At 42.7% G+C, this 26,212-nt stretch overlaps 1 protein-coding gene across 11 annotated transcripts in view; it reads left to right on the top strand.

The window, feature by feature from the left end:
* The window catches only part of LOC309630332 (uncharacterized protein), a gene marked incomplete at its 5' end in the record, with an annotated part of 251,439 nt that overhangs the window by 29,988 nt on the left and 195,239 nt on the right, over positions 1–26,212 (top strand). The window contains one exon of one of the 11 annotated variants that reach the window (XR_014245608.1): positions 1,447–2,273. The exons of the other annotated variants lie outside the window; for them this stretch is intronic. Of the gene's footprint in view, positions 1–1,446; positions 2,274–26,212 lie in introns of those variants that run through there. 11 annotated transcript variants of the gene reach the window in all.

Here is a 26,212-nt window from a genome sequence, read left to right as displayed (position 1 = left end):
TTCTTTCTTCTGTTTTTTTTTCCTGTTCTTGACATCCGCATGGTTTCTGTCTTTCCCCCACTCCTAACACAATGAATAAGACATGGTCTTGGCCTCAGGGAACTTGTAGGTCCAGTAACGAGGATGATGTGAAGATCTGATTCACAGCAGAAAGACCTTCACGCAGGCCATGACAGTAAGTAAGGGGACACGTCTACTTAACCTAGAGGCCGATTTCAGGAAGGAGGTGGCATTTTGGTCGAGCCTGCTTCTAGTCAGTTCTACTGTCCATAGATTTTACTAGAGTCATCCTTCATATAAGGATGACATATAAGAGTCATCCTTCAGATAGAAACTGATAGTTCCTTCCTTGGACTTCATAAATGACCAGTCGTCCAGAATTCTGAATAAAATACCGCAGGCCTCTCAAACCAGAACTTTTCCGGCAAGTCGATTTTTACCCACAGGGTGAGTGCGGTAAGAAAGACCTGAGGAATTTAGCAACAGTGTCTTGGCAAACAGATAGACTCCCTCCGTTTACAGAGGAAGGACACTGCGCCCGCATCACCTTTCGCTGAGACTGTAACTGGCAGAAAGCAGTGACTCTCCGGGTCCTCGCCCCGCCCGTCGCCGGGGCGGCCGTCGGGCGCAGTTTCTCCGGCGGCCCGCTGGGTCGCACTGTGGCCCTACGGATGCGCGCCCGGGCAGGGCAGGGGCGCTCGGGAGCGGCCGGCTTCAGCCCCCGCGCGCAGGCGGCAGCGCCGAATCGGGGCGCAGCTGCTGCCGGGCCGCCGGCTTCCCGGAGCGGTGCCCGACGCGGAGCTTTCCAAATCCCGAAAAGTTGCCCTTGACAGTATATCCCAGGGCTGGACCTCGCCGGCCCGAGGGGCTGCCCTGCGTCACCCTCTGGAAGGGTGCGAGTTCCGGCCGTCCTGGCTGTCCCCCTTGTTTCGGGAATTTGGCGCCTCGATTTGCTGTCGCCCCCTCGGATGGGACGAAAGAGTGGTCTCTGAGAAGAGAAGGCCTGGGGGCTTCAATTGCGGTTAGGGCAACGGGTGGTCCTCGGGCGCGGCCACACTCGTTCCAACTCGCTGTATGCTGGTGCAAAGTGCTACTCCAGTTTCTTTGTTACATTGCTTTAATTTTTTAAAAAAATATCTGCACGTTTTTAATTTTTAATTTTATTTTGAAAATTGTCCTACATTTGACTTTTCATGAGTGCTCATTGATGGGGTTGGATGGGGAATCTCCTTCCTCCTGACTCAAAGCACCATGGAGTCCCCCGCTCTGCTTAAATATTAATTTAATATTTATTCAAAATAATTAGCTAGTTTTTAAAATGGAAAAATAATAAATACATATGGTAGAAACTTCAAGCAGTACAGAAGCCTCTCCCCCCTTTTATATGGCCCCAAGACCCCTTCTCAGAGGCAGCCACTGCTAATACTTTCTTTTGATTTATTCCAGAACACAAGTATATGGATATCTCCTTTGAAATGTCCTCTGTACACAAGAACTGTGCACCCCCTTCTCTTCTCCCTTTATAATACATCCTGGAGATGGCCTAACATCAGCACAGGTGGATCCCGGGCATTCTTTTAGACTGGCTGCCTGGGGTTCTGGTGTGCAGCACACCATAATTATTCAATCAGCCTTCCACTAAAGGAAATCGAGGTTGTTTCCAGTCTTTTGCTGTTGCAAACAATTCAGTGAACATCTGTGTGTACGTGTTTGAAGTACATGTGCAACTGTGTCTATAGGATAAATTCCTAGAAGTGGAGTTGTCTTGATGAAGAATATTTGCATTTTTAATTTTATAGATCTTGCCACTTAAAGGTAGCACCAAGTCATACTCTCCTCAGTGACTACTCCCCATCCCCCACTTTGTTAACAATAAGTTTACTGAGCTTTTAAAATACTATTTGCCAATGTGAAAGATTGAAAAGTAGCATGTCATTGGGGCTGGGGCGCAGTGGTTGAGAATCCGCCTGCCAATGCAGGGGACACGGGTTCGAGCCCTGGTCAGGGAAGATCCCACATGCTGCGGAGCAACTAAGCCCGTGCACCACAACTACTGAGCCTGCGCTCTAGAGCTCGTAGGCCACAACTGCTGAGCCTGCGTGCTGCAACTACTGAAGCCCGTGCCCCTAGAGCCCGTGCTCCACAACAAGAGAAGCCACCGCAATGAGAAGCCCACGCACCGCAACAAAGAGTAGCCCCCGCTCACCGCAACTATAGAAAGCCCGCGTGCAGTGACGAAGACCCAACGCAGCCAAAAATAAATAAATAATAAATTTATATTAAAAAAAGTAGCATGTCATTGTTTTAATTTGCATTCTTTAAATTTTGAGTGAGGTTTATTCTTTTTCACATGAATAAAGCAATTTGAATTCTATGAGTAGATGGTTCCTCTCCTTTTCCTGCTTCTGTTGGATTGTTGGACTCTTATGGATTGCAAATGCTTTTTATACATTAAAGAAATTAGACTTTTGGCTCTTACATCTATGCAGTCTTTTGACGTCATTTACCTTTCATAAATTTTCATATTTATAGAGTCAAATTTATCAGTCTTTTACTTTATAGCTGCTGGGTTTTCTGTTTTGTTTAAAAAGACCTTCCTGACCCAAATATTGCATTCACATGTCCCCAGCTTTTAGTCTTGCAATCTCTGCAAAGAGACCCAGGTACATGAAGAGCCTCCTGGGTGCTAAAACAGAAGGGAGGGAATATTATTTTTTCCATAAGGCAAATATATGAAGTCAAAGTAGTTTGCCTTTAAAAAAAAATAACGTTTTCTACCTGTTTACAAAAATTATGTTCATTGTAGGAAATTTGGAAATGTACAATGATATGAGGAAGAGAATATACATCATTGATAATTCTACCACTTCGAGATAAACAACGATATGTATATATATATATCATTTATACTGTTTATATTTTGTAACCTACTTTTAAAATTATAGCAATATTCTATGGGAATTTTCTCAGGGTATTAACTATTCTTCTAAGCATGATTTTTAATTATTGAATTATTTTTTATTATGTAAGTAAGATAATGTGTTTAATCCTAGTTTCAGGATGCTAGGGAATTTCTAATTTTTCACTGTTTTGAGCAAATTGTGATAATATGCATTTCCCTCTTTTTCTTTTCTTCTAATTTAGCCAATTCTGTAAGTGTAAAATGTACTGCAAAGAAGGGAGAATATGGATTTAGTTTTGGGATGGAGCCTTCCTGTCCCTAACTACCTTTTTTCGCGTGATCAGTTAATCTCTGGCTATAATGTGCCAGGACCTCTATAGATTCTGTGCCTTCCTTTAATATCCTTTTGGGACGTAGTCATGCTTTCTGCACATAAAGGAAGAAGCAAGTCAACAATCCAGTTCCTTATAGTTTTCAAATTTCAGTGCTTGCCTGACAGACTAAAAATTGAAATTTCCTTTTTTTAATATATAACATCTCTGAGGCTCAGAGGGAGAAACTATAAGTGGTATCATTTGTGCATCTAGAAAAGATGTCAGAGACCATCTGGTTTAGCCCCTTCATTTATAGGTGAGGAAGTTGAGGCTCAGAGATGTTATGTGAGTCCTGGACTCACTCCTCAGCTGCATGAGGTGATGCAGGTTTTGTATTAGATTTTCTCTTGTCCATTATCTGAATTGTACATTCTTTCTTTTTTTTTTTTATAAATTTATTTATTTATTTATTTACTTTTGGCTGTGTTGGGTCTCCGTTTCTGTGCGAGGGCTTTCTCTAGTTGCGGCAAGCGGGGGCCACTCTTCATCACGGTGCGCGGGTCTCTCACTATCGCGGCCTTTCTTGTTGCGGAGCACAGGCTCCAGACGCGCAGGCTCAGTAGTTGTGGCTCACGGGCCTAGTTGCTCCGCGGCATGTGGGATCTTCCCAGACCAGGGCTCGAACCCACGTCCTCTGCATTGGCAGGCAGATTCTCAACCACTGCGCCACCAGGGAAACCCTACATTCTTTCTTTAATGAAAATTTTTTTAGTGAACTGGCCTTTAGTGACTGTGATTACAGAATTTCTGAATAGGGCATACTTCTGTAGGATCCTGGCTGTGCTAAATGCTTGGCTTCCCGAGAAATCTCAACTCCACATATAGGCTTCTCACCTTCTCTTTCTGTTCTACCATTTGCACTGAAAAAGTTCCTTTATGAATTTCCTTTCTTGTCTACCATTTTCCTGCTCCAAAGAGTTTAACCAATTTTATGCTGTGTTTTTGCCTCGGTTACTCATCAGGCTTTTATTTTGCTTCTCATTGAGAAAGAAGAACTTACTGTGAACTCCCATTGTTATGACTTTCATTTATACTATAAAATAATGCTTTAGATGAACATTCTGAAAGCCTTGAAATCTTTTACCTAATTGACTCGAAGGTAAGTATAGTTAAAAACAATTTACTTGGATTTTAGACACTTTCACAGTTGTGGAGAATCTTTTTGGACAAGAAATCAGCAAGATTAGTCTGATAAAGCTCAGTTGGCTGAGAATTTGGGGAATTTGAGGTTGGTTTGTTTTGGTCCTTACTGTTCCTGAATTAAGACGTCATCAAGACTGCATCTCTCTTTCCCTTCCCTTTGTAGATTATGCAGATAGTTCTCTCCTTTGCTTTTGACATAGAATAAAGGGTTTAAAAAAATTTTTTTTTTTTAAAGAAAAGTTCTGGGAAATTGTTTTTTGCTTTGGACTTGGCTTCTGATGAATTGTATGACCTTGGGGGAAATTCCATATAGAAAGTTCCTTGTACCTCCTTTTCCTGAAGAACAAATAGGATATCCTACCTAACAATGACATTCAGAATATTAGAATATAGACTATAATTTTGGATCTTGAATGTGGCTGGTAGTCCCAATCATGGAGTGGGTTGTTAAACCTCCAGTGAGGAAGTGGAGATGTTAATTAGTTAGGACCCTTTAGGTTGCAAGGGAGAAAACCAACAAAATCCAGCTCAAGCCACAAGGATAAATTTATTGATTCTTCCAAATGGGAAGTCCAAGGGGGTAATCGTGACTTCAAATGTAACTGAATCCAGAAATTGAGGTGATGCCATCAGCTGTGTCCTTCACTCTCACTTTTTCAACTCTGTTTACCTCTGCCTGGGTTTATTCAAGCCTTCATGGTCTTAAGCTGAAGATCCTAGAGTAAGAGAGACAACATTTCTCTTCTAGTGCCCACGTGTCAAATCTTAGGGAAGATTCTGATTGGTCCAGTTTAAGACATTTGCCTATCACTGGACAAATAATTGTGGCTAGGAGAATGGGGTACTGTGATGGGCGAGCCAGGATTGTGAGCCCATCTCTTTGAGGGGGGGTGTGGGGATTGTGGCACCATGGTAGACAACCCTACCAGGATCCCATGGAGTCAGGTGAGGGTAATTCTGCTGTTCCAGACAAAGAGCAAAGGGATGCTAAGCAGGCCAAACCAACACTACAAAAGCCTTTGCATGAAGTGTGAGTGTATTAGCTATAGATTTGTTCAGTGTTTAGACATGTTTATATCTCTCTCTGAAAACGCACCTTGTACATACACTCACATTTAATTTGATTTCACTATAAAGCTTAAGCTCCATTGAACAGAAGCAGCACCATAGTAAGCCTGGCAAAGCTGTGGTATTAATACAGAAATGTATATCAGGCTAGAGAGGTACAAGTAAGAAGATAATTTTTTTTACCTTCAGTTAGCATAGAGACATTATATTTATAATAGTTTTTCTTGGCCTCTTTCATCATATCATTTAGAGAAGGTTTTCAAACTTTTAAAAATTATATAAACAGCCAAAAGGATATAAAAGTGAAGCTCCCTCTATCTCTCCGACTTCCAGATATAGAATAGTTTATTTTATAATATTCCAGAAACTTTCCATGTACTTGTAAGAATATATGTATTTTTTTAATATTTTATATAAACACATGGAATGATTCTATATGTCTGCACTGCAGCTTGCATTCTCCACCTAGTGCCCTATCCTGGACATCTTCCTTTGTTGATATAGACAAAGCTTCATTTTCTTTAACAATTGCACAATTTTCCATAGTATGGATGTGTAACTCATCCCCTCATTAGAGGATTTTAAGGTGCTTTACAAAGCATTTCTCTTTGGCCTCTCCTGCCTGCAGGAAACCTGGTCTGGCTGGAGGGCCTGTAGCTTGGAGTTGGGTGGTAGATGCAGCAGAAGCAGTGATGCCATCAGGGATTTCCCAGAGGGAGGAAGCTCCCTCCAGAGCTGAATTAGAGCTAGAATCTGGTCCTATTACTGCCCCACCTACTGCCCTCCCTGTGGTTGACCAGTAAGGAGGCCCATTGTTGAGTGGATTGGCAGGTGTCTGAGAAAATTGCAAGGATGTAATGACTTCCTCTCTAGCTTGTAGCCACACACAAGGGGACCATACTAATTTCACAGGATTACTGGGTAGCTTGTCTTCTCCAGCCTCCTGAGTGGGCTCCTTTGTCTACTTGCAAATGTCAGCACACATTCCTGGTTATGATTGATCACAGGAAATTAATTTACATCTGGTTTGGAAATGCTCGTATCAGATGTGATTCCCCCAAGTGTCTGTTTCTCGCCACTGAGTTACCAAGACTGTCCTAAAAGGCAGGCTGGGCTGGAGGGGCTGTGGCCAGGATAGGTTGAGAGGACAGCTCTGAGGCAAAGGAGCAAAGGAGCCATCCTCAACTCACTTTTCTGACTAAGAAAAGGCCTTTGGTCCTCCTCGTCTCCAACCTCTGCCTCCCGGTATTCCTCCCTCGTTCCCCTTCCTGCTCACTTCCTTCAGCATCCATGTCAAAGGAAAGGCTTCCTTTCATTCACAAAGGCCCTAGCTCCTGGAGTCTCCTGGTCAGATGAATGGCTACAGAGTTGCAGTGACCTTGGAACTACAATTTAAGACCAGAAGGTGTCTCGTTCCTCTCTTTTTCTCTCAGACATCTCTCTCTGCCTTTCATTGCCCTCCCATATGGCTTTGCCTATTGAAACTCTTATCCTTCTAGACTCACCTCTGATGCCACCATGAAGGTGTCTCTGGTCTTCCCAGTGGGAAGGGTCCCTCACCTTTGCCGCACGGGCCAACTGCCCATTGTCTGTCTCCCTCACTGGACCCCTGACATTCCTGGAGGCCTTGTCTTGGAGGTGCTGGGATAGGTAAGCTTTGTCTCTTCCATGCCAGACTGTCCCACTTTCCCCCTCAAGGCTCAGAAGGCACTGCATTCTTAGCAACTAGCATGATGTCTGGCACATAGTAGGTATCATTACGTCTGTTGAAAATATGAATCTGTCTGATTCAGGGTCTGCTGCAAAGACTTGGACTTAGTTTTACAATTAAATCACTGGCATCTTTTTTTGGGTCCCTCTATTTGTTCCCTTTGTTGATGTTTGAGTTCTGGTGATGCTTTAACATTTTAAAAATATACATTTATATTTTTAAATGGAAACCCCCCACGTCCCCTCTTTAGTCCCCTAGCAGACCTTAAAACTGTTGGATCCTAGGGGAAGTAACCGCATGGGGACAGGTTGTATGTAAGTCTAAGTTGTTTTGTAAATTCTAAAGTCAGAGGAAAAACAGAAAAAATAAATGTAAAAAGACCCCAAGAAATAGCATCTTGCCATGCAAGGGGTTGGGCACACTTTGCAACTTGCTATGATATATTTTTGATATACCTCATCTATGATTTATTTTTGGATCCTGGAAACCCTCCTGAGCATCTCTCCAACATAAGGAGGAACCTGCAAGGACAAGGACAATGGCACTACTTTACCTCCCTAGGGTGGCCGCAGCACAAAGATCTCAGAGGCTCACGTGGGTGCTGGTTTGGGGCACAGGAATGCGCTCTGAAAAGAGGTTCTGTTTGTTTTATTTCTTGACACAGATGTAAATGGCAATCCTTGAGGCCTTTGCTAAGCAGACATTTACTCCTTAGGTTTTCTGTCTTGGGACACCACCTCCTTCTCCTCCCTGGATGATGGCAGTTCTGCCTAAAATATGCCACAAAAGCCATCTTTGGCTTTTTATTGCCTTATGAAGACAGTTCAGTCTCTTAGTGCGCATTTTCAAGGCCCCACAAGGCCACCTCTAGTTCTGACATATAGTTAGGATGGTAAGTCTAGAAGCTACAGGAGAATCCATTTCCAATTTTTTAGTGGAAAGGATCAGCATTTCTCCTGTTTTCAAAGACCTCTAGCAAAATTTCTGTGATTTCTATTTGATGACCGATTTTCACTTATGAGCGATCTCTTTAGAGAAATTCTGATTGAGTTTACCTTCTTCATTTCCCTTAGGAAGCCTGTCATGTGGTTTAGGGATTTTTTTTTAATTTATTCTTTTCAGACCTTATACGTATTTAAAATTTTTTCCTCTGAATAAATTGTGTGCTTGTTGGGCTACACCCTGCACGCCTGCAAACCTTGTAATTGTCCAGCCGTGAGACCGAAGAAAGAGCCTGGAGACAGTGACAGAGACATCAACGGTTTGTTGGATAGGGAATCTTGCACGTCTGAAGCAAAGTACTGAAGCAACACCCCACTGTGTGCAGCAGACATCAGGCAAGACATGGCAGCAGTCTTTACTACTGGGGGGGATGGAGGCTACCACTAATAGGGGGAATTGGCATCAGGTTGGCTCATTGGTTACCAGGGCATGTAGACAGTTACTGATGAAGCCCTATAATTAAGAGGATTGGCTAGTCATATGAGTAAGGTGCAGGTGAAGCAGGGACTGGTCAAGCAGGGGATGTACGGAGTGCAACAGAACAGCCATCTTGAGTGGCCTGACTATACCAGGCTCACTGAAGATTAGAAAAACACAAAAAAGTGTAAAGAAAATAAAAGTAGTCCTAATTTTATCTGCAAGATAATCTTGCAGCTCTGGGAAATGTTCTTATATCGTTTTTTGAGGGGTTCCTTTCTTAGATTCTCTCTCTTCTGGATGTACCCTTCATGCCTCTCTTATCCTTTTCATTTCTGGGAGGATTTCTCTATTCCACCCATCAGCTTTCTAAGTCTGCCTTCTGCTGTGTCCATTCTGCTGTTCAGCTCATCTACTGGGTTTTTAAAGACTGTTTTTTTGGGAGAGGTGGGGCAGTTAGTTCTTCTCTTGTTGTAACTGATGTCTCTGTCACAGTAAGGGTTTTCTTCAAATATTTGGTGGTTTGCGATTGTGTGTTGTGTATCTGGGCCATTGAGAGGCCCAGGTGTTGTGTCTGAGAATGTGCTGTCCTCTGGTGGTAGGGCAGGAGCAGGACGTGGGGCTGGGCAGTGTGACTCACTAAAGTCTTCTAGCCAAGACACTTGCACTCCTCCTGGGTGAGGCCAACTACTAGAAGCACCGCCTTGATTCTCTGGCACAAAATATGCCCCTTGGGCTTGCTGCTCCTACAAGTTTGGTGTGTGTGTGTGTGTGTGTGTGTGTGTGTGTGTGTGTGTGTGTGTGTAACCACCTGCCTGGTTTTTTTTGGCTGAACTCCGCGGCATGTGCGATCTTAGTTCCCCCACCAGGGATGGAACCTGCACCCCCTGCATTGGAAGGATGGAGTCTTAACCACTGGACCGCCAGGGAAGTCCCTGCTCCTCCAGCTCTGACGGTGGCCCAGAACCCCTCATCCACCCAGGCTCCCAGTATCTTCTCCCTCTAACTTAGGGTCCCTTGGAGCCATCCCCACCACTGTCCCCTCCTGTGTCTGTTTTAGGTTCATGCATCTGATTCCATCTGTCCTTTGTCTTTCAGGGATGGCTCATTATTACTGGCCCCAGAGGCTGCCTTTCTTTGCTTACCTTCAATTTTCTAATTCATTTATTTAAAATTATTTTCTGTAATTTCTTATGATTTGGAGAGGGAGGGGTAGGCTGTAACACATCAGCTTTCTTTATCCAATCTTCTCAGGTGATTTTTTTCAAAGTCATTTGAGGTTTTCTTGTGGACTAAGAATTCAGTATTGGTAATCACAGGAGGAAATAGCTTAATATTTGCCTCCCAGCATCTTAATAGGTGTTAGGAATTAAAAATCTAAATACAGAGAAAGCATGGTTTGAGGCCATCCACTTGACTAAAATCCAAACTTTCTTTATCCATAGTTAAGGGCTGCTTGCTCGGAAGCTGCCCTCCTTGACCCTTGGTAACCTTGTTGCTGGAGAACTTCGGTGGCCTAACTGGAGACACAGCACCTCCTTGGCCGAGGACACTGTTTTAAAGCTTTGCAGCTTTAGGGAGCGGTATGGGTGGGGTCGCGTTCCAGCTGCACCCCATAGCATTTCCCACGTACTGGCTGTATTGACAGCTGGTGCTGTCTGCGGTTCACTGTCCTGGCCCACGAAGGCAGAAGAACTGCTTGCGTTGAAAAAGCATTGACTCATCCAGCAGCCTCTGGCTGTGGTTTACTCACATTTATAGCCCTCTGGTGCTGGCATTTCTGTGAATTCTGTCAGGTTCATTCCTGTTCCTCAGGCTCACCCCTTTACAAGTGCCTGCTTGCCCTGCATGCCTAAAATGACAGGAGGACATCAGCTCCACATGATAACTTGCCAGTGACTTTTTTCTAGAATTTTCCTGCACTAGTGTGATATCATATTTACGTTTGTGCAACATACTAATAAAGGTACTTTGTTCTTCTCTAAAACCTTTCCCCTGAAGAATTTTTGAACATCTAAGGACAGTTGTTTTGTAATCCTCGTAATTTTTCAGTCTGAGGTAAATGTTCCTTTGTTAATTTTTTAGGCAGTGAATATGACTTTGAAGATAGCACAGTGGGCTTTTAATTTTACCACAAAACAAAAGAACTCTGTATCCTAGGCCTGTGTAGAAATGTGGCATTTCATGCTTATTAGGGGTGTAGATATACATACAGGCATTTTTTTACTTAGTGATATTTTAGTAAAGTTGTTTACAGACTGTCACAAAACTTATTCTATTTCACCAAGGTTTTTTGATATGAAATAAGAGATTTTTCAATAGGGACAAGTTCTAACAGAAACTGTCTAAATTTTTTTAGGCAGGACTAAGGAGAGAATTTAGCTCTTTGGTGTCTGGAATGGTAGTTCTTAACCGTGCCTGCACAGAATCACTTGGAAGCTTTTAAAAAATATGGGTGCTTGAAGTTTAGAGACTGGAAGCAGACCAGTGGTGCCTGGGGCTGGGGTGAGAACAGGGTCTGACTATAAACTGGCACTGGGGAGCTTTTTGGGGTGAAGAGAATGTTCCACACCAGACTGTAGTGATGGTTGCACAACTGTATATATTTACTAAAAAAATCACTGAACTTACAGTGGGTGAATTTTATGGTATGTAAATTGTACCTCCATAAAGTTCTTTAAAAAAGCCTGCCTGGGCATCACTTTATGCCAATAAAATCAGAATTTCCAGAAGTAGGACTCTGGCACTGACATTTTTAAAAAGCTCCCCAACTGATTTTAATATCCAGCCAGGGCAAAGAACCACTGGCCTAACCATTGTTTGTCTTGGTTGGACAATCCTGCCCTAAGGCCAGGAACCTTCCAAACAATATTACTTAGTAATGAGATTTGGTTTTTTTGCTTATCCCTTAAAGTAATAAAGGCTCATAAGATTCAGATATAAAGATGGATGATGCATCCGGATTACAATAAAATGGTTTTGATTTAGGTGGCAATGCTATGTTGGAAATACAGAAGAATGACTGGATGAGTTATTGCTATTTTAGGGGAAACCCCAGCCTTTGCATGTCTGGTGATTCTCTATGTGCCGAGTCAGTGCCTGGATAAGGGTAAGGTGAGTAAGGCACTCACCTTGGGTGGAAAATTTAAGGGAGCCCAAAAAACTCAGTAGTCAAGGTAAATACTATTTTAATGCAATTTGAAAAATAAAAATTAATGCAAAAGTCCATGGTGAACAACATATCGAAATTTTAAAGCAAGGTAGGATTCTCCAGTCTCCCTGATGAGGCTTGGCTCTCTGTCCCTTCCTCTTGAGAGGCAGGACCCCATCCAGCCGGTTCCATAAGCAGGGGGGCCTGAAGACTCTCTGTGCCTGAGACAGGGGGACTCACACCCAGTCCTGGCTGCTGCTGTTGCACCTGCTGGGTGCACAGATGCTGGATGAGAAGGAAGCCAGCTTTTTGGGGACCCATGGGTCCCTGAGTGTGCTGAACTGACCCTAAATGGAGTGATGAGGAATAACTCCTAACTCTCCCTTTTTCTCCCCTTGGGCACAGCAGAGCAGGAGTGGCCTTGAAGGTTGTGCTGTTATCCACATTCTGTAGATCTCTGATTCTCTGCTTGATCTCCAAATCTGAAGCTAGAAAATGAGTCTCTAATTTGATAAATTCATGGTCTCATCCAGGGATGGATCCAGGTTTTGTGGAGTCTGAAGCTTTACCATTCTGAAGGGCCTTCTTTAAGAAAAAGAAGAAAAATTTGAAAAGAAAAAATTAAATTGAGAGCTTTGGAAAGAGCACCTTGCAAGGGAAGAGCATTTAAGCTTCATCAACTGCATGGTAAAATTGTCTCCAATCTCAATTTAATATTCTATTTTCCTTATACCTTTGCAAGACTTCTCTCTGTAATTTATTAGCTCACAATGCCCACAGACTGTAGGACTATGTCTCAAGTCTTATCTTCCAATTTTATACTTTCAAAAGCCCCAGAATATTTTTTGTGAGGTAGTGAAATGATTAAGAGAATTAATTCTAGTGTTAAACTGGATGATTTTGTATCCTGGTTCTGCCAAACTAGTTGTATGACTTGGGCAAGTTAATTAGTCTTTTTGCCTTTATTTCCTGCTCTATTCTTACCTCATAGGATTTTACTGGGGCAGGACTAAATGAGATATTGCATGTGTAGGACTTAGCACGATGCCTGACACATAAAAGACACTCAATAAATGTTATTTAGTGCATCAGCTAAGATTCTTGATTCTAAGCAATAGAAACTTACTCTGGCTACCTTAAATGGAAAAAGAATTTATTGGAAAGATGTTGGCCAGTTCACAGAATTGACACAAGAGTTTGGAAAAGCAGATGCTGTCAATAGACAGGAACTAAGGGAGGCCAGGCAGCAGAAATCATCTGATCAGGACATTCTGTTCCTGTTGCTGGACCCAGGTACCACTGCTGGATTCTGCCACTGTTGCAATCCTAATCTACTCATCCCTTCTTCCTGACATCTCTTCCTTAAGATTCAAAATCAATGGTGATCTTGTCTAATGGGCTGAGCTCCAGGTTGGGGAGAGGAGGGTCTATACAGTTTAGCTTCTATAATGGAAGTTGGGGCCTCTTACATTGGAGGATTTCACCCAAATAGGAAGAGGATTTGGATGTTGGGGAACAAAAAACTCCTAAACTAACACTGTTCTGATTCCTTTGGTGTATTGTTTAATATCTAATAGATCTGAGCTGCAGTATGTTAGCCTGCCTGTAGGTGTCACCCTTTAACACTTGAGTATGTATATACCTTAACCTCTAACTTCAACCACTCAAAAGCAATCTGCAGAAGTAATTTGTGTATAGAAGAGTGGTACTTTTCCAGTAAAGTCAAACTGTGATGGTAATCTATCAGGTCACAGAAAATGGATTAAGTTCTCTCAAATGGAAGTTTGCTGTCCATAACTTTACGTTAACTCTTTGGTACTTGTTGCTATTTATCTAACAGTAAATACGAACATCTAATAAATTAAATTTAATGAAAAAACACAAAACCAGCTTATTAGGCTTGGTTTACTAATTTTTTTCATGATGTGCTTTCACAATCGTACTATTATATTGCCTCTATGTAAAATACCATTATTTTCTGCAAGAATTATTTTCCTAGAATATGATAGAATTAGATGGAGACATGGCATTCCCCAAAGGCCAGGCATGGATTGGTGCTGTTCCAAGAGCACTGCCAGCCCATAGGTTCCCCAGGGCCAGGTACTCCATCTTTTATTTATCAATGCATACTTAGCACAGTTCTTGACACAGGTAGTTCTTACATAAATAGAGGAAGGAAGGAATGAACATCACAGATTGTAGGGGCAGTACTGCCTGGACCTGTTTGAGAATCACTGCCATAGTCTGAAAAGTCCTTCATCTTGCAGTTTGACTTAAGTCCTGGTTTATGGGTGTGGTTTTCTCCATTCATTTGCTATTTTTTCATATCTTTAACCAAAATACACTAACTACTTATCACACAGTAGCTCTGTGCCAGGTGCAGCTATGAGGATTTGCCAGCAGAGTGTCCTGCCCTCATGGATTTCATGTTTGCGTTTAGAGGCAGACACACAAAGAGAACTATAAAACAATGAGGTCAGCCCAATGATAGAAATATGCACATAGGCAATTCAGAAGAAGGACGCCTCCCCTAGCCTGGGAGGGTCAGGGATGGTCTCCTGGAGGATGGAAGTCTGAATTGAATCTTAAAGTTCTTTAAGGAATCTAATTTGTGCTTTTGGATATATTAAACATCACTATTAGGTGAAGAATTTAGCACAGTGCCTGGAACACAGTAGATGCTCAGTAATAGATAGTTGTGGAATAGTTAATTGGTTTAGGAATACTTGTACTGTCAGGCTGGTGTGATCTATAGCATGCTGCTAAATATAGGCTTAATTTTCTAGTATCCATAAATTGAATACATGCATTTAATCCACATATTAGCTGGTTAGTTCACACATAGAAAAAGCCTCTGTTTCAGGGTCATAAAATGAACCTCAAAGCCCGCTTGATCCCAGGAAGCATGAGGAGCATGACAGTGGCTCCCTTCAGATCCATCTTCATTACTGGGGAAAGTGAGGAAAGCTGTGTCCCATGGCATATGAGCATCAAAGGACAGCGTACATGTCCCCGTGTCCGGTAGGTTCGCTTCCAACTGGGCATCCATCTGGAAGATGTTCTTTATTTTGAAGACAGAAAACCTACCAATAGCTGTGCAAGGAAAGCTGATGAGAAAGTTTATTAATTAGATTAAGATTACATTTCTATTCCTTGCAGTAAATACTTCCACCCATCCCTCATGAGCCCCCAAAAGAAATCATTTTTTTTTCGTGTGAAGGTGACTTCTTAGAATGTGTTTCCAAAAGAAATCTTCATTCAAACTGACTGGTGTTTGGAAGTGTATTTGCCTTGCTGCCATAATGTTCAAGTTTCAGAAACTTATTTCACAGAGGGAAAGGGTTTGTCTTAAAAGTTTCCTTTTGAAATAGAAATGTAACTTTAAGTTTTATAACATTTCTATCTGCTTCTCTGCTTTGCTTATCTAAAACACTGCAGAACCTTGATTCAGGTCACATTTCGGTTTGGTTTAACTTATAAGTAATAACTGGGAGATGGGACTGGAGGTGGCCTGGGTCAGGTGAGGATATAAAGAAAGGATGTAAGATGTAAGAAAAGGTGGACAGTTCAGCCAGGGTTGGTTTATGACTAAGACACTTGCATTTTGTGAAGACAGTCATGGGTCCTCCCCCGGTGTAACCAAGGGGTCAGCTTTCCTCTACTTCTTCTTCTTCTTTTTTTTTGGCCACATGTTATGTGGGATCTCAGTTCCCTGACCAGGGGATTGAACCCAGGCCATGCAGTGAAAGCCGAGAATCCTAATTGCTAGGCCACCAGGGAACTCCCAGCTCTCCTCTACTTCTTGAGCATTACATCTTGCCTCTGATTTTTGAAAATTTTGAGTAGAAAACTTCTTGGCGTATGCAGTGAACAGTAAAGATCCACCTGCATATATAGATTTTGCTGCTTTAATTAATTTACAACCCAATTAATCTGATACATGTTCACTGATTAAAAAAATGATTTTGTATTCCACTGGAGACAACACTTCCCATAAATGAAGATATTTTTAAATAGCCAAATTAACATTTTAGATGTTATTTTCTCCTTCTGTTTATCTAGCACTTGTAATATCTCTACTGCCCATCTTTTCTGTGATACTCTGTACCTTTAATGAAAACCTGCTCACACTCATTCTCATACATCTTAATACAAAGGCCCCAGGTCTCTTATTCGAAGCTGAAGCTCCGGTCTCCTGCCCAAATCCCACTCCCCAGAATTGATGTGCCTTGGGACTCCCGTCTGTATTTCTAGTATAACTTCTCAAACTTGAAGGTCGAGCAGTTGCTTCCGGTCCCCATACCAACCAAAATCCTGGTTTCTCCTGTGAGCTGAGAATCCTTCCATTGTTGTTATTTTTTTAATGTGGCTCTGGGATGGTTCTCATTTGTTTGACAAAGAGGGATAAACAGCTCTTGCCTTAAATAAGTTCAAAGATTAGTGAGAGAGAGAGAGAGAGGAGCCCTTAGAATTCAGGGTTATGAGTATATGATGGGGAAGTTCACAGAGTATGACGGAGCACAAGGCGGGGAGCACTAACAGACCCCAGGGAGGTGAGGAGAGTCTCCCACAGGAGGTGATGTCTCAGCTGAGTCTCAGAGAATAAATGAGAATAAGCCAGACAAAGAAGGATGGGAAAGGTATTCCAGGTGCAAAGGCACATGCAAAGGCAGGAGTTGATGGAGAGCATGGCAGGTCCAAGGGACCACAGCGGTACAGTGCAGATGGCTGACACAGGGTTTAAGGAGAGAATGGTCAGAAATGAGGCTGAGGCCTTGCCCTGGGGGACTTCTATGTCATTGTGAGGAGTCAGGACTTTGTACTATGGAAAGCCATTGAAGAAGTTTAGGCAAGGGAGTGACATGGTCAGATTTGGTTTTAGAAAGATCATTGCGGACAGGCTAGAGAATGGTTAGGATGCGATCGATGTCTGAAGCAAAATAACAGCAGAGGAAACAGAGAAGAGGAGAGATTCTGGAGATGTTATGCAGATAGAATTAATAGGACAGTGCATCTTGTTAGATATAGGCCACGAAGGAGAGAGAAGAGGCAAGTTTCCAGCTTGGGTAATAGGGTGGACTTCTGAATTTAGGAGGAGAAGGAAAGGTTTTTGGGGAAAGATGCTGCGGTCCATTTGGGATATGTGGGCATGAAATGTTTGTGGGAACGTATCTGGAGGTGCCCAGCAGGAAGTGGGGCCTTTGAGCAGGGACCATGGGGAGGTCTGGGCTGGATGGGCTCCCTCAGGGAGGAAGTGGGCATGAAAAGGGAAGGAGGCAAAACCTCTGGAACTACTAGGTCCCTCTCTCGCCATCACCACAAAGGTCTAAAGGGGACTCTGGGGTCTCCCTTGCTAATATTGGTCTGCTCTGGCGTCCCTGCCTTTGGTTCCTCCTGGCCTTTGACATGTTCATAGGGGTGAAGTTTCAGAATGTGGGAAAGGGAAATCCACTTGTGATTCCTTAGCCTGGCCATTCCCTTTGTCTGGAAAGCCCCTTACTCATATACCCCTGTAGCTCTCTCCCTCAATTCAAGCTTTTGCTCAAAAGTTAAGTTTTCAGTGAGGCTGAGGTTAAAAGGGGTTAGAAAGCCATGCGGTTGTCAGGAGCCGTAAGTGACTTTGTTTATACAGTAGCTTGCAAATCACTTGGCTCTTCTGGCCCCAATTAATGTACTTTTTTGGCACATGAAGTGTTTTTGCAGATAGAGTTGTCTGAGAGGACTTGTTGGTGAGGGAGTTCTGTGAGTTCCATCCATCTGTTTCATCATAACTCAAGGGGTAAAAGTCTAGCTACCAGGTAATAGCCATGCACTCAGCTGGCAGCTGCTTGGGTCATTATAACGCCCCCCTCCCTGAGCTTCCCACCTCGGTAAACATGTGCCAGCGGGTTGGGGCGTGGAGGTTAATGGATGAGGGCAGGGTGGCCTTGTAACCCTGCCCTGAAAGTAAGCTCTGGTCCATTTTCACAGTGAAGTATTTCTACTCCAGAATAGAAGATGGCTCTCTGCTATCTCCCTTTCCACACCAGTAGGTAGGATTTAGATTGTTGAAGACAGGTTGGAATTCTGACTTACAGCCAGATATGCTTATCCACTCCAGACCTTCTCCCTGTTCCCTAATTTGGAGCTTCATGGGGGTTTGTCTTTGTAGTTTTATGTACCAGGTGACATCTTGTATGGGGATGGATTAGTAAAGCGGGAGAAATTATATCTTTCACAGTATTCACTGCAGGAATGCCTCCTTAAGATATAGCCACCTGGAAATATTCAGGGACCCCCTTTCATCATTATTTCTTTAGCTAATTCTCCTTCCAGGGGCAACAACCGCCTGCCTCATTTACAGATATCAAGGGCATCTCTGTTTACAGTTATCTCCCACACTACCTTACAGAGGCAAGGATGGGCTCATCTACTGTCTGTTTTCTCCAGCGGATATATAGGAGAAGTACCATGAGTTATCATGGCACTTTCCCTTCTGTGGAGTTCATGAAGGGGTTGGCAGACTGATCCTAGACCACCAAGAGGGATTTTGGTTAGAAGGAGGGATGCATTCTCAGTCAGGTTGTTAATCCTGAGGCAGCTGTGGACTTCTTTTTCTCTAGGCCTTGATAGGTAAAATATCTTTTTATTAGTTAGGAATGTGTACTCCTGTCTGAAAGCTAGAAGAAGGCTTGAAGGACCTCCTCATGGAGGCTGCTCCCCTGTGTCTCTTGTTTGTTTTTGTTTTTTAACTTGAGGGAGCCAATGTTGAACAAAGGCTGAGAGAGCAGAAGAATCTATTTATAGAGCTTATGTTGTGAAAAACAGAGTCAGGAAAAGAGCAGATTTTCTCTTCTGGGTTGGCAGTTTTCAAGGCTATACATTGTGAAATAGCCTAAAGAGGGAAGTGGACTTGGTCTGATTCATATCTGACCCCTCTTTCCGTGTTCATAAAAGATGGTGAGCCCAGAGTCAGGGCTAAGGATGACTTTTGACTTGATGGCTCAATTGTCAAATATTTTGTGCAGGTTGCAAGGCGTGCCTGGTGCAGCTCCCAAAGTTTCCTGACCCTCCCAATTCCATTCCTCACTCTTGCTAAACAGTCTCAGAGAAAACACTGGAGTATGAAAATAATAAACCAGAGGAAGGCACACACTGCTGAGTAGTGAAATATTAAGAGTGGATTGAGTCATGAACTAATACCATTTAGAGAGGTTTTTTTCTTTTAGTATTCCCAGAGTAAACTATTTTTTTCTTTACGAAACTTTGGGGATTATTCTAGCCCTTATCAATTTTTCTAATGAATTTCTATTAGCCCTTGCTTAAAATTTTAAGTTTGTGTTTATATTATATAACTAAATGTTTGCCATGAAATATTAAACCAAGAGAATAAGGAGGAAATGCCTGTACTTTGTCATCCATTTTCTCTCCTCGGGCCATGCTGTCAGATGGAATATTACCCAATGAACTGCCCCACAGGAAGGGCCTAATCAGTGGTGTGGGATGAGTTCAGAGTGGTTTGAAATCATCTGAGCCTGGGGTAGTCTGAGCAGGGGCAGGAGGGATTTGTGCTGGGCCTTAGGGGGCAAGATTTGGTTGGGAAGAAGTAAATGGGGGAAGGCCTTTGCAGAAAAGGGAATGTCATAAGCAAAAGCATGGAGGTGGAAAAACACAAGGCTGATTGAGGCAATGATGAGTGGCTGACAGTGGTGGAAGATGAGCCTGGAAAAGGAAATTGGTTCAGGCAGAGGGTCTCAAAGGCCAGGAATTTGGTCTTCAGCACACTGGCAGTGACAGCTAATTAGAGGTTTCTCGGTAGGGAACTGCCTCTGTGGTGCTCAGTCATTCATGTTGTGGTAGATAGTCTTCCCTGCCTGTACACATATTTTATTCTTTTCCTCAAGAGACAGAGTCTACCCCGCTTCCCCTTAAATCTGGGTTGGACTTAGTGACTTGCTTAACCAATAGAATGTTGTAGAAATGACATTCTGGGACTTCTAAGCCTAGGTCATAAGAAGTCTTGCAGCTTCCTCCTGGGTCCCTTTGAATATTCAATCTTGGGATGCTCCCTATATCTGGAGAAAAGTAATTTGAAAAGATACATGCACCCCAGTGTTCACAGCAGCACTATTTACAGTAGCCAAGACATGGAAGCAACCTAAATGTCCACTGACAGATGAATGGATAAAGAAGTTGTGGTATGGACTGGAGGGGTGCGCCTTCAAGATGACGGAGAAGTAAGACATGGAGCTCACCTTCCTTCCCACAAATACATCAAAACTACATCTACATGTGGAACAACTCCTACAGAACACCTACTGAACGCTGCCAGAAGACCTCAGACTTCCCAAAACGCAAGAAAATCCCCACGTACCTGGGTAGGGCAAAAGAAAAAAGGAAAAACAGAGACAAAAGAATAGGGACGGGACCTGCACCAGTGGGAGGGAGCTGTGAAGGAGGAAAGGTTTCCACACACTAGGAAGCTCCTTCACTGCTGGGGACGGGGGGTTGGGGGGGAAGCTTCGGAGCCATGGAGGAGAGCGCAGCAACGGGTGCGGAGGGCAAAGCAGAGAGATTCCCACACAGAGGATTGGTGCCGACCAGCACTCACCAGCCCGAGAGGCTTGTCTGCTCACCCGCCGCGGTGGGCGGGGGCTGGGAGCTGAGGCTCGGGCTTCGAAGGTCGGATCCCAGGGAAGGACTGGGGTTGGCTGAGTGAACACAGCCTGAAGGGGGCTAGTACGCCACAGCTAGCCGGGAGGGAGTCCAGGAAAAAGTCTGGAACTGCCTAAGAAGCAAGAGATCATTGTTTCGGGGTGTGTGAGGCGAGGGGATGCAGAGCACCGCCTAAACGAACTCCAGAGACGGGCGCGAGCCGCGGCTATCAGCGTGGACCCCAGAGACGGGCATGAGACGCTAAGGCTGCTGCCGCCGCCACCAAGAAGCCTGTGTGCGAGCACAGGTCACTCTCCACACCGCCCCTCCCGGGAGCCGGTGCAGCCCGCCACTGCCAGGCTCCCGTGATCCAGGGACAACTTCCCCGGGGAGAACGCACGGCGCGCCTCAGGCTGGTGCAATGTCACGCTGGCCTCTGCCGCCCGCAGGCTCGCCCCACCTCCGTACCCCTCCCTCCCCCGGCCTGAGTGAGCCAGAGCACTCTAATCCGCTGCTCCTTTAACCCCTGTCCTGTCTGGGCGGGAACAGACGCCCTCAGGCTACCTACACGCAGAGGTGGGGCCAAATCCAAAGCTGAAGCCCAGGAGCTGTTCGAACAAAGAAGAGGAAGGGGAATCTCTCCCAGCAGCCTCAGGAGCAGCGGATTAAATCTCCACAATCAACTTGATGTACCCTGCATCTGTGGAATATCTTAACAGACAACGAATCATCCCAAAATTGAGGGGGTGGACTTTGGGAGCAACTGTAGACTTGGGGTTTACTTTCTGCATCTAATTTGTTTCTGGTTTTATGTTTATCTTATTTTAGTATTTAGAGCTTATTATCATTGGTACATTTGTTTATTGATTTGGTTGCTCTCTTTTTAAATTTTTTATATATATATATTTTTTCCTTTTTCTCTTTTTGTGAGGGTGTATGTATATGCTTCTTTGTGTGATTTCGTCTGTATAGCTTTGCTTTTGCCATTTGTCCTAGGGTTCTGACTGTCCCTTTTTTTTTTTTTTATAATATAGTTTTTAGCGCTTCTTGTCATTGGTGGATTTGTTTTTTGGTTTGGTTGCTCTCTTCTTTCTTTCTGTCTTTCTTTTTTTTATTACTTTTTAATTTTTTTAAATAATTTTTTTCAATTTTAATAACTTTATTTTCTTTATTTATTTTTTCCTTCCTTCCTTCCTTCCTTCCTTCCTTCCTTCCTTCCTTCCTTTCTTCCTTCCTTCCTTCCTTCCTTTTCTTTCTTTCTTTCTTTCTTTCTTTCTTTCTTTCTTTCTTTTTCTTTCTTTCTTTCTTTCTTTTTCTTTCTTTCTTTCTTTCTCCCTTTTACTCTGACCTGTGTAGCTGACAGGGTCTTGGTGATTAAAAAATCTTCCAACAAACAAAAGCCCAGGACCAGATGGCTTCATAAGCGAATTCTATCAAACATTTAGAGAAGACCTAACACCTATCCTTCTCAAACTCTTCCAAAATATAGCAGAGGGAGGAACACTCCCAAACTCATTCTACGAGGCCACCATCACCCTGATACCAAAACCAAAGATACCACAAAAAAAGAAAACTACAGGCCAATATCACTGATGAACATAGATGCAAAAATCCTCAACAGGGCTTCCCTGGTGGCATAGTGGTTGAGAATCTGCCTGCTAATGCAGGGAACACGGGTTCGAGCCCTGGTCTGGGAAGATCCCACATGCCGCGGAGCAACTAGCCCGTGAGCCACAATTACTGAGCCTGCGCGTCTGGAGCCTGTGCTCCGCAATGAGAGGCCGCGATAGTGAGAGGCCAGCACACTGCGATGAAGAGTGGCACCCCGCTTGCCACAACTGGAGAAAGCCCTCGCACAGAAATTAAGACCCAACACAGCCATAAATAAATAAATAAATAAATAAATAAATAAATAAAAAATTAAAAAAAAAATCCTCAACAAAATACTAGCAAACAGAATCCAACAGCACATTAAAAGGATCATACACCATGATCAAGTGGGGTTTGTCCCAGGAATGCAAGGATTCTTCAATATACGCAAACCAACCAATGTGATAAACCATATTAACAAATTGAAGGAGAAAAACCATATGATCATTTCAATAGATGCACAAAAAGCTTTTGACAAAATTCAACACCCATTCATGATAAAAACCTCCAGAAAGTAGGCAGAGAGGGAACTTACCTCAACATAATAAAGGCCATATATGACAAACCCACAGCCAACATTATTCTCAATGGTAAAAAACTGAAACCATTTCCACTAAGATCACAAACAAGACAAGGTTGCCCACTCTCACCACTGTTATTCAACATAGTTTTGGAAGTTTTAGCCACAGCAATTAGAGAAGAAAAAGAAATTAAAGGAATCCAAATCGGAAAAGAAGAAGTAAAGCTGTCACTGTTTGCAGATGACATGATACTATACATAGAGAATCCTAAAGATGCTACCAGAAAACTACTAGAGCTAATCAATGAATATGGCAAAGTAGCAGGATACAAAATTAATGCACAGAAATCTCTTGCATTCCTATACACTAATGATGAAAAATCTGAAAGGGAAATTAAGGAAACACTCCCATTTACCATTGCAACAAAAAGAATAAAATACCTAGGAATAAACCTCCTAAGGAGACAAAAGACCTGTATGCAAAAAACTATAAGACACTGATGAAAGAAATTAAAGATGATACAAATAGATGGAGAGATATACCATGTTCTTGGATTGGAAGAATCAACGTTGTGAAAATGGCTATACTACCGAAAGCAATCTACAGATTCAATGCAATCCCTATCAAACTACCAATGGCATTTTTCACAGAACTAGAACAAAAAATTTCACAATTTGTATGGAAACACGAAAGACCCCGAACAGCCAAAGTAATCTTGAGAAAGAAAAATGGAGCTGAAGGAATCAGGCTCCCTGACTTCAGACTATACTACAAAGCTACAGTAATCAAGACAGTATGGTACTGGCACAGAAACAGAAATATAGATCAATGGAACAGGCTAGAAAGCCCAGAGATAAACCCACGCACATATGGTCACCTTATCTTTGGTAAAGGAGGCAAGAATATACAATGGAGAAAAGACAGCCTCTTCAGTAAGTGGTGCTGGGAAAACTGGACAGCTACATGTAAAAGGATGAAATTAGAACACTCCCTAACACCATACACAAAAATAAACTCAAAATGGATTAAAGACCTAAATGTAAGGCCAGACACTATCAAACTCTTAGAGGAAAACATAGGCAGAACACTCTATGACATACATCACAGCAAGATCCTTTTTGACCCAACTCCTAGAGAAATGGAAATAAAAACACAAATAAACAAATGGGACCTAATGAAACTTAAAAGCTTTTGCACAGCAAAGGAAAACATAAACAAAATGAAAAGACAACCCTCAGAATGGGAGAAAATATTTGCAAATGAAGCAACTGATAAAGGATTCATCTCCAAAATATACAAGCAGCTCAGTATGAAAAAAGAACAACCCAATCCAAAAATGGGCAGAAGACCTAAATAGACATTTCTCCAAAAAAGATATACAGATTGCCAACAAACACATGAAAGGATGCTCAACATCACTAATTATCAGAGAAATGCAAATCAAAACTACAATGAGATATCACCTCACACCCGTCAGAATGGCCATCGTCAAAAAATCTGCAAACAATAAATGCTAGGGAGCGTGTGGAGAAAAGGGAACCCTCTTGCACTGTTGGTAGGAATGTAAATTGATACAGCCACTATGGAGAACGGTATAGATGTTCCTCAAAAAAGTAAAAATAGAACTACCATACGACCCAGCAATCCCACTACTGGGCATATACCCTGAGAAAACCATAATTCAAAAAGTCTTGGCTTCCCTGGTGGCGCAGTGGTTGAGAATCTGCCTGCCGATGCAGGGGACACGGGTTCGAGCCCTGGTCTGGGAAGATCCCACATGCCGCGGAGCAACTAGACCCGTTAGCCACAGCTACTGAGCCTGCATGTCTGGAGCCTGTGCTCCGCAACAAGAGAGGCCGTGACAGTGAGAGGCCTGCGCAGCGCGATGAAGAGTGGCCCCCACTCGCCGCAACTAGAGAAAGCCCTCACACAGAAATGAAGACCCAACACAGCCAAAAATAATTAATTAAAAAAAAAGAAAAAGAGTCATGTACCACAATGTTCATTGTAGCACTATTTACAATAGCCAGGACATGTAAGCAACCTAAGTGTCCATCGACAGATGAATGGATAAAGAAGATGTGACACATATATACAATGGAATATTACTCAGCCCTAAAAAAAAACAAAATTGAGTTATTTGTAGTGAGGTGGATAGACCTAGAGACTGTCATACAGAGTGAAGTAAGTCAGAAAGAGAAAAACAAATACCATATGCTAACACATATATATGGAATCTAAAAAAAAAAAAGGTTCTGAAGAACCTAGGGGCAGGACAGGAATAAAGATGCAGACATAGAGAATGGACTTGAGGACACAGGGAGGAGGAAGGGTAAGCTGGGACGAAGTGAGAGAGTGGCATGGACATATATACACTACCTGTAAAATAGATAGCTAGTGGGAAGCAGCCGCATAGCACAGGGAGATCAGCTCGGTGCTTTGTGTCCACCTAGAGGGGTGGGATAGGGAGGGTGGGAGGGAGATGCAAGAGGGAGGACATATGGGGATTTATGTATATGTATAGCTGATTCACTTTGTTATATAGCAGAAACTAACACACCATTGTAAAGCAATTATACTCCAGTAAAGATGTTAAAAAAAAAAAAGTTGTGGTATGTATATATATATATATATATATATATATATGCACACACACACACACACATACATACAATGGAATACTACTCAGATATAAAAAAGAATGAAAAATGCCATTTGCAGCAATATGGATGGGTCTAGAGATTATCATACTAAGTGAAATAAGTCAGACGAAGACAAATACCATATGATATAGCTTATTTGTGGAATCTAAAATATGATACAAATGAACTCATTTACAAAACAGAAACAGACTCACAGACACAGAAAACAAACATGGTTACCAAAGGAGAAAGTGGGGGAGGGATAAATTAGTAGTTTGGGATTAGCAGACACAAGCTACTATATATAAAATAGATAAACAACAAGGTCCTAGTGTATAGTACAGTGAACTGTATTCAATATCTTGTAACAAACCATAATGGAAAAGAATATGAAAAATAATATATGTGTAACTGAATCACTCTGCTGTACACCAGAAACTAACACAACATTGTAAATCAATTATACTTCAATAAAGAAAAATCTTGGGATGCTCCCTCTTGGAACTCAGCCACCATGTGAAAAGTCCAAGGCACATGGAAAGGCCCCATGTTTGAGTTCTGGCTGACAGCCCCAGCTGAGCTCCTCCACAGTATCAGAGCAGAAAGAAGGACAGAAGCTTGGATCCTTGATGATGTAGTAAAATCACTGAATCTGATCCAACCCTGACTTCCAGTTACAGGAACCAATAAATCAATTTTTATTGTTTTTAACCAGTTTGAGTTTATTTTTCTGTTTCGTACCGTGAAATGCATTCTAAATGATACAGAGGAGTATTGGATACATACTAGTTACAGCTCTCTCCTCTGAGCTCTGTGATCACATGCAGGGTCTCTTGACTGGCTTCCTTATTTCTGCATCTTTAAGAGACACTTTATGTGGCTGGTCTTCCTAAAGTATCCCATACTTTTGCTTCAGATAAAAACATAGTTCTCTCCTGGACCTTGTTCCATGCACACTGAGCAATTTCTCTACCGTCAATTACTTTTACATTTTAGA

Source organism: Balaenoptera borealis (genome assembly GCF_965194805.1).
Source record: "Balaenoptera borealis genome assembly, chromosome: 6".
NCBI lineage: Eukaryota > Metazoa > Chordata > Mammalia > Artiodactyla > Balaenopteridae > Balaenoptera > Balaenoptera borealis.
This window is presented reverse-complemented; position numbering and strand designations above follow the sequence as displayed.